Here is a 10,109-nt window from a genome sequence, read left to right as displayed (position 1 = left end):
ATGGTTAGCTAGCTTTCGACACTGACAGTCAGTTAGTTTCAACACTCTCAATCAACTAGCTTCTTACACTGACAATTAGATAGCTTCAACAAAAATAATCAACTAGCTTCGACATTGATAGTGAGCTAGCTTCTAACATCAATACTCAACTAGATTTTACGCTAATAAGAAACTATGAACATGAACAAAACTAGTAAGTTACAAAATTATGTGGAAACAAAATGATTCCAACATATTGATATTACATTTTGTCACATTCATGTAATTCGATGGTCTAGCGACAAAAATGGAATTTCATAGCTTCAACAACCTTTATGACAAAATCTATTACATTTTATTTAGTCTCACACTTTACCAACTACACCAAACCAAGCTCAATCATGTCTCTAAGAAAAGGAAACTAAACTATATTATGTTTAGTCCTTGTATGATATGTCGATGATCTACTAAATGTAATGGAACTTTGACTGTAGCAAAAAATGTCCACATAATATTCTTTATAGCTTCCTTGGTAGCCCCTGTAGTAGCAATGTCTTCATCCTCTACACTTGACAAAGCAACAATAGACTACTTCTTAGCCATCTAGTTGATGGCTCCACCAAAAAAAGTCAAATACACCTATATAATTTTTGTTATCTACATCTCTAGCCTAATCAAGATCTATAAAATATCATAAATAGAATTATTCATTTTGATTTTTCTTCTGACATAAAACATATTCCTTGGTCTCCTTCAAATATCGAAAAATGATTTTCACAGTGACCCAATGCTCCTTCCTTGGATTAGACATAAATAGATGAACAACTCCCATTAAATTTGTAATTTCAGGCATATTGGTCATCTATTCCCTTCCTATTTCATTCTTAAAACATATCTTTGGGGATACAGAGACAATTGAAGAACCATATTTTTCAGAGATAGATACAGGTGTAACACTAGAAAAGGCAGGTGTATCTACAAGTTTACTTTTGATGCCTACAATTGAGGTGAAGGTAAAGAAGGTAGGGTGACTGGTATCATAAACAGAAGTCGTGTCCAACAAAAGTGTTTAGTAGGGGTGAGTTGGGAAGTCTTTTGATATTAGTTTCTTTGGATTGGATATGGGACATGCTAATGGAGAAGAATATACCTACAATTGATAGTTTGAGAGGTGATGATGATCTGAAATGGGGACCTAAAGGCTTCTTGTCATGCTTACAAGAACCTATCCCACTCCAAAGCTTAAACAATTTCCAAGATCTATTCTTATGATTGATAAATGTGGAATTAAACGAACTTGAAATAGGTGTAAGCTTAAGTTTGTTCTTAGACTATTTATGTGCTTTGTGTTCTTTGCTTATGCTGATATTTAAATACATGTAACAGTAAATAATGCAGCAAATAAGCAAACACAAAAGACAACAATGTAATATGGAGTTCACCCTGATATCTTAGGCTACGTCTCCTTGAGCTCTAATCAACTCGATTAGGCTCTTTGGGATTATGGTAATGCTTCTTTTACAAGTTCCACACTTAACTCCATTGGTTTACAACTGCACCTATGGATTTAGAATACCACCTTATCCGTGGTTTTCCCTGTTCTGCAGACCGATCTAGGCTTCTCTGGACTAGATTCCTTCAATTAGTGCTCTAAGCTATCTTGAGCTCTAGCTTGCACCAACTCCCTCATAACTCTCTTAACTGTCTCTGGAACTCCTTCTTCTGTCTTTAGCACACCTCGAACATCAACAATAGCTTGATCATTTGATCTCTTTGTTGTTCTCTGGCTCCGTCTGCCTTCTGGCTCTCTGGCTCTCAGCTCTTAAGCTTCTCTGGCTCTACGGCCCTTAAGCTTCTTTGGCTCTGCGGCTTCTGTCCGTTCACCTGTCCCTAATCATGAGGAATCATTCCTTTCTGTCTCTGTGGCTCTCTGCGTTTTCCATAACGCATTCTTGTTCCACAATGCCCCCTGATAGCGTGGCACAAAATGCTTTAAGAATAGGAGCAGTTTTCAATTGAAAAGGAACCGGTGGCCTTTCTTCTGCCTTAATCCCAGAAATAGAAATATAACGAAAAACACAGGAAAAATTCGCGCAAACACATTACGAGCCTTTAAGCCGGAACTCAAATAATATCAAGTCGACTCTATAAACCTTTCGGGTCCGCGCTTTGATCGCATATCACAATCGCATTGTGCAAGGTTCAAAAACCCAAATACACATAAATACATAGAAAATCCTTTATCGAGCGCCCAGACCAAATTTCAAATGATATGAAATCGTGTCCATAAACCTTTATCGGGTTCATGCTTTATCGCAAGCTGCAATGGCATGGCCCCTTTGTATTGCTTTCCCCGATATCCAATCCCCGATCGCTTCGATCGGCCTTATCGGCGCATTGGTGGTATTGCCACTTCACGGTCCTTTAACATTTCCGATCAACGATCGCCAATTCAATCACAACCATTGATCCCTTTTATCCATCTGACGGCTACGATGGAAGCGCTCATCGCAAGTCTTTAAGCTATGATGTGATTTTCGCAGTTAATCTGGACCGTTGACTCCCCATTTAATCCGACAGTTTGCGTTAAACCCGAAACATCAAGCAGTCCATTCAATCTCCACCGTTGATCCACGATCTCCAATCCAACGGCTGCCAGCCATTTGGGTGGCCCACTTGCACGGAGATTACCCGCATGAAAAAAGAGGTTTTCTCCCTCCTGCGGTGTGTTGAAAATGCAACAAGATGATGGAGCTTAGTGGAAAGGAGTCGCCTTCACTAAGTGGGCCCGTAGGCTATTTTTAGCGCAAAGTCTATTTTTAGACATATGGATCATGGTCTATGAGTTGCAGGATGCTATTTGTGGATGATTGGTCATGTTGGTAAAAATAGATGGACTTCTAATTTTAGACATATGGGCGGAGTCTATTTTTAGACTGCCAAGCTAAAAATAGAACAGTCGAATATTATTAGCTCTTAATAATATTTGGACTATAAACATTATCTTATCCTCTTGGAGCACTTCAGTTCGAGCTACGGATGTGGCACATGCAACTGCCAGAAGGAAATACGCTTTTCTTATGGGTCAGTTGAGCTAATGCATGATGGACTTCAGTTAGAACTCAAGTGATTGAGTTTGGTGGAGTTGATTGAGGAGTTGATGGAGTTGTGTTCAGTTTGACTTGGTTGAACTAGTTGTATTTAGTCTAACTGCAGAATAGACTAGTGATGAGTGATGTGAATTAATTATTAACTCATAAAGCAACTAAAGAATACATCAGTTAACTCAGTGCATGGACAGTTCAGTGGAGACAAGTGTTAGAGGTGGCTGAAAGAGTGAGACTGCTATCATTTGTGACTATAGCTGTGCATGAGATTTGCACAATCAATGATGGAGATTTCCAATGAGGATTGCGCAGTACAAGCCAAGGAAAATGAGCTTGGATCATTCCTATTCTTACTTTGGATTGCGCAGTAGAGGCAGCCAGACAGCGGAGGAGATTTGAACCTGTGACTTGATTCAGATCTGAGCTAGTTTGTGTGTAATAGGGGGAGATAGTACTAAGTACTTGTGAGGAGTATTGTACTATGTATTGTTACACGTTCTCTATCATTATAATATATAGATAGTGCGGGGTTTTCAGTTGTATGCTTTCCCCATTACATATTGTGTTAATGTGCGCATGCGATTGATGTTTCATTGTTTTTAATTCCGCAAAATTGATGATCAACTTAGAGGAGGTTATGTATTATGCATGCATTCCGCAAATAGTGTATAATTGGGATAATCTCTGTGAATAAGTGTCATATTATTCAAAATTTCTACATAGTATCAAAGCAGAGTTGATCATCAGATCTATTATTCAGAAAGTGATTACATTTTATTTCTTCAGGCAAAGTCTGTAATCGGACCAGGTAGCCTCTGGATTCATCCTTCTTTTGGAAGGTGAGATATCCGGTAAAAGCCCGTACAGTCAATCTCTGTACGAGAAATACTTTGTTCTCACGAATTTTAGATCAAAAGCGGTTGAGTTTTGAGTTGGTGGAATTCGAATTTGCAACAGTGTTTTCTTGGTGTCAAAGTTGAAATGTCTTTCAACGAATTGCGATTGGAGTATGCTCTTGAGGGCAGCTCGAATTATATTGCATGGAAAGACAGGATGGAGGCGGTGTTAGATGACAATGGGTTGAAGGAGTTCATAGAGGCTGAGGTCCCAAAGCCTACTGATGTTGCTCACGTTGAGGCTTGGCAAAAGAAGACAACAAAGTGTCGAAGGATTCTGTTAGAGGGCGTGAAGGATCACATTGTATCCAGCCTGCATGGAAAGGCTTCTCCATACTTGATGTGGAAAGCGTTGACAGATCTATTCCAAAGCAAGAGAAACCAGAGGAAGTTGGCGCTCAAGGATAAACTCAGAAACATTAAGTGTGAGAAGGGAGACAGTATGCCCAAGTATCTCACGAAGTTCACCCAATGCCGGGATGAGCTGGGAAGTGTGGGGGTGACTGTCGATGATGAGGACTTGGTGAGCTTGGCTCTCCTTGGTCTTCTGAAGAGTTGGCATTCCTATCAGGACTCTGTCAATGGTCGAGAGAAATTGCCAGGATGGGAGAGACTTTGGTCGGATCTTGTGTAAGAGGAGATCAGGCGGAATACCAAGGACGGATCTTCATCAAAGGCATCTGATGAAGAAAATTGTGCTTTGGCTGCCAAAGCAAAGAAGGGGATGGAGAAGGGTTCTCTTTCCGAATCCAGTTCTTCCAATGATGGGAAGAAGGTTGACAAATCGAAAGTGCGATGCTTTCGTTGCCATGAGGTGGGCCATTATGCTTCAAATTGTCCATGGAGGAAATCCAAGAAGGGATCCGGGGAAGGATATGAAGGTGAGGCACTTGCTTCACAGTTTGAGTTGGATTTCACACTCTTTGCATGCATGGTTTCATCCATGGTGGGAAGTGTTTGGTTTCTTGACAATGGAGCTTCTTTCCACATGACCGGTGACAAGAGTTTGTTCAGTACTTTGGAGGAGAAAGATCTCCAGATACTCATAGTGATGGGTAATGATGAGAAGTATAGTGTCTCAGGTGTAGGCATGGTTATTTTTCAGAGGGAGCATGGAGCTCGCCTTACCTTGACCGATATCAAGTATGTACCAGGACTGAAGAGAAACTTGGTGTCGATCGTGATGCTGGAAGACGGAGGCTATGATGTAGTCTTCAGTAAGGGAAAGGTTTTCCTTAGACACATCATCACTAGACAGGTGAAGCAGATTGGTTCACGGGTCAAGAACCTGTATGCTCTTGAGGTTCAAGATGCATGCAAAGCCTTGAGAAGCGAGGCAACTGATGGAGACTTGGTGGTTGAGAAGGAGCGTGTATTACCTCTCAACATGCAGAGCCAGAAGAAGTCTCAGACGATTGTGGAGGAGCCACGATTGGTGCAGCAGCTTCAGAAGGTTGTGGAGCAGCCACAACAAGGGAAGCTGAGAGGAGATCGAGTAGAGACATCTACTCATGCAGAGACCTCCAGTAGGGGGAAACTTCGAGCCAGGTGGGTTGAGGGATCACATGCAGCCATACCTCCAGGTAGGAGGTGGGGTGATGTAGAATGATCGTCTCAAGGAGGAGGGGCAGGATCCTTGAGGTACCCAACCTCTTGGATGAGACCTTGCTATGGGAGCCCCGATGTGGAGTAGCAGGAACTAACTGATTGGGTAGAGATAGATGCGGATGGAGCAGCAGAGAGAGCGACAGTGTAGGGAATCCCAGGACAGTGCATAGCTAGCAAGCTGTAGCAATGTGAGAGGCACAAGTGTTTTGCACAGTGCTAGGTGGCACAGAGAGGTGTGCAATGGTGCGAGATGCATGGAGATGTTGCAGTAGCGCAGATGTCAGAGAGGGAGCACTTGTCAGCAGCAGGTAGAGCTTCAGCATCAGAGTATGTTCCTAGCCCAACAGAGTGGTCAGTTGGGAGTGTTTTTGTTCCAAGTGTTGTTGGAGAAAGTGGACCGAGCAAATGTGTTGCATGCAAAACATTCCAGAGTTGCAGGATAGGGGTTGTAGATAATCCATATCTTGTTGAGAGGGAGTGTTGAAAATGCAACAAGATGATGGAGCTTAGTGGAAAGGAGTCGCCTTCACTAAGTCGGCCCACAGGCTATTTTTTGCGCAAAGTCTATTTTTATACTATGTCTATTTTTAGACATATGGATCATGGTCTATGAGTTGCAGGATGTTATTTGTGTATGATTGGTCATGTTGGTAAAAATAGATGGACTTCTATTTTAGACATATGGGCGGAATCTATTTTTAGACTGCCAGGCTAAAAATAGAACAGTCGAATATTATTAGCTCTTAATAATATTTGGACTATAAACATTATCTTATCCTCTTGGAGCACTTCAGTTCGAGCTACGGATGTGGCACATGCAACTGCCAGAAGGAAATACGTTTTTCTTATGGGTCAGTTGAGCTAATGCATGATGGACTTCAATTAGAACTCAAGTGATTGAGTTTGGTGGAGTTGATTGAGGAGTTGATGGAGTTGTGTTCATTTTGACTTGGTTGAACTAGTTGTATTTAGTCTAACTGCAGAATACACTAGTGATGAGTGATGTGAATTAATTATTAATTAATTCACTAATTATTAACTCATAAAGCAACTAAAGAATACATCAGTTAACTCAGTGCATGGACAGTTCAGTGGAGACAAGTGTTAGAGGTGGGTGAAAGAGTGAGACTGCTATCAGTTGTGACTATAGCTGTGCATGAGATTTGCACAATCAATGATAGAGATTGCCAATGAGGATTGCACAGTACAAGCCAAGGAAAACGAGCTTGGATCATTCCTATTATTACTTTGGATTGCGCAGTAGAGGCAGGCAAACAACGAAGGAGATTTGAACCTGTGACTTGATTCAGATCTGAGCTAGTTTGTGTGTAACAGGTGGAGATAGTACTGAGTACTTATGAGGAGTATTGTACTATGTATTGTTACACGTTCTCTATCATTATAATATACAGATAGTGCGGGGTTTTTAGCTGTATGATTTCCCCATTACATACTGTGTTAATGTGCGCATGCGATTGATGTTTCATTGTTTTTAATTCCGCAAAATTGATGATCAACGTAGAGGAGGTTATGTATTATGCATGCATTCCGCAAATAGTGTATAATCAGGATAATCTCTGTGAATAAGTGTCATATTATTCAAAATTTCTACACGGTGTGCTACGTGTCGGCTGGTGTATGGAACCAGGTGAAGCCCTTCCAATACCATTTACCGCCTGAAGCCCGCCAGAAATACTGTTTACTACCCTCCTTCCGGAACTCAAAAGGTTTAGTTTATTTTCTGTAAATTCTTCGGATCTGCCTGGCCAAAACTACCCACATTTTTTTCAATGTAAAAAGCGCTTTATAAAGGTTTAGCGCTTAACAAAGGTTTTTAGCGCATAAGGCTAATATTAATCCTTAGGTCAAATTTAATAAGAAATGCCTCCTTTTCTAAGGACATTGGGCAAATCTTCTTTTTACAATAACTCCTTCATCCGGAGTCCGTTTTGGCCCGTTCAAATTGCGTTGGATTAAGAATGAAACAATCTATGAAATGAGACTATTTTCAAAATCATCCAATGTCTTTCATTTTTACTTTGTGAGGAAAATTCATAGACTTAGAAGTCTATGTTAGATCCATTTTGGATCACGCCTTCCCACTAAAAAGCTTTTGGACTCCAAAAGACTGATATACTGATATGAACAGTAAATGAGAGTATCTCACCCTCTTCTTTCAGCCTCCATACACTTGCCTTGCATAGTGCCTCTGAACCAAAGCCTTTGAACACTCCCTTCTTAGATGTGCTTGTCCTCTTGGGAAGAACTATCTTCCTCCTTGACTTCCCGCAGAACTCCTGCTGAAAAGGTCACAGAAGGCAGTTTGAACTTCTCTACCTTGATCATTGATCCAAGGTGGCTCAAACCAATGTGAAGTTACATCTGCTTCACAAAATTTTCATTTGTACTTGTTTGACATACTGTCAACAACAACTATTAACAACAACAGGATTACAGACAACAACTAGATGGTCTAAACTCCTGCTTCAACAAAAGAAACAGATTTCACATCTTGTGAACACCTCCATGTCTTTACATATGCATACAAATGATTGACTAGATAACAAGCCAACAAAACATGCCTTTAAAACAATTGACCCTTCAAGTCAAGCATGTAGAAAAAGAATTCTACAGTTCTTTTTCAAAGATGAAACACTTCATCATCATCTCCATCTTGGAGACCAAATCAACTTTTCTCAAGTCAATATTGCATTACATGCATGTTTAAAAACAAAGCAATCAACCCTTCAAGTTAATCACACATACATGTTCAAATACAAGGAAATCATCAACATCCCTATGTTCATGCATATCATGTTTATGCATGCATTTCATCCTTCAACTTTCGCTTAAGTACACTGTACTTTCGAAGCTGAAATGAAATATAATGTTTCATCCTTAAACTTTCGCTTAAGTACACTGTACTTTCGAAGCTGAAATGAACATAATGTTGCAGCAATAAAGTGAATCTCCTACTCAACTTTTCCATTCACCTTCTTGGTAAACCCTGCAACTTTGCATTCCATTAACAAAGAAATGCAAATAGATGTGTTATATCAATAGACATGCAATCTTAATTGGATAAGAACTCTAACCATTTCTTACCAATCCATTTCAAAGGTCCTTCTTTTGTCTGCACATCAACAGCAACATGTGAATCATCTTGAAACACATCATTCATGGAATCTTTCTTTCCATTCCTGCCATTCTTTCTTTCCACCCTCTTCAAGTTTTGTGGAAGCATTGTTGGATTCGGAGTCCAACATTTTGCAGCAATATGTCCTTGCTTATGGCAGTAAGTGCAACACATGTGCATCTTCTTGACATCATGATTTTCATTGTCTAGTGGATCTTTGGCTTTTTGCTTCCTTTCCTTCAAAAGTTTCTTGTATGCGGCCATTCTCTTCCAACATTTAGAAACACTATGGTTATCCAAACCACAAAAGGAACATGCAATTCTTTTCCAATACTTATATGGAAATTTACCATGCTGAACATAATCAAAAGGAATATGGTTAAAATCAAATTTATACCATTCTCTTTCACCTTTATTGCCTTCATGAGGAGGTGAATCAAATGAAGAAGTAGCTCCCTTTGGAACACCATCAACCTCTTCAATGGTTTCAGAGTTTCCACAACTCTCTGGTTCAAGTGTATGCTTAGGAACACCTTCTTCTTGAAAATGATGTTTCAAGCTATTGCATTCCCCATGAATACAATCTTTACACTTTTGAGGTAGAAGACCTGAATGAAACTCCTTCTTGGAACTGTTTCAATTGTCTCCCTGACAGCTTTGGAACTTTCTCCATAAGATTGTCCATAGCCAAGACCCAAATACTTATGCCTTTCCTCAACCATTATTGGCTCAACAATACCTTGTGCATGTTTGCCCAATCCTTTTCCTTCATAGCCCATTTTGGACATTAACTTGGAACCTATGCCTCTGGTATGTTTTTCAAAAGAACCAATATAAACATTCTTAAAGGAAATTGAAGACAAATTGGAATTGTTTACCTCTTCTTCAAGTTGATACTTGACTAAGGCTTCTTTGGCAACAAAGATTTGTGTCTCCATCTCATGCATCCTTTTCAGGTTCATATTTGTAATATGAAGTTGCCTCTCCATTTCCTGCAATTTATCAGAAAGCAACTACTTCTCTTCCTTCATGGAATTCAACTGCTCTCTAAGTATGATGCTCTTCCTTCCATCCTCATACATTTCTCTCACCATATCCATCATGGTGAACAAGTCTTGCTTCATGTCTTCATCAAAGACTCTTATGAAGAAAGAAGAATTTGAGGACTCACTTGTAGAAGTTGTCATTATCAAAATGAACAAAAGAACTTCAAACAAGATTAACAAAGAGCTTATTCAAGCAACCTTTTGCAACAAACCTCTTGTGCTTCAAGGATTGCTTTGAGGTCCTTTGGGATAAGAAGAATGCCTTCAACCCTTCTTCCTTCTTGTCCTCTCCTGGACTTAGCTATCAATAGCTTTCCCTTCACCTCTGCAAACTCAA

The sequence above is a fragment of the Pinus tabuliformis genome, chromosome Q (genome assembly GCF_031772625.1).
Source record: "Pinus tabuliformis cultivar Carrire ecotype Pingquan chromosome Q, CPIR1, whole genome shotgun sequence".
NCBI classification, from domain to species: Eukaryota; Viridiplantae; Streptophyta; class Pinopsida; order Pinales; family Pinaceae; genus Pinus; species Pinus tabuliformis.
This window is presented reverse-complemented; position numbering follows the sequence as displayed.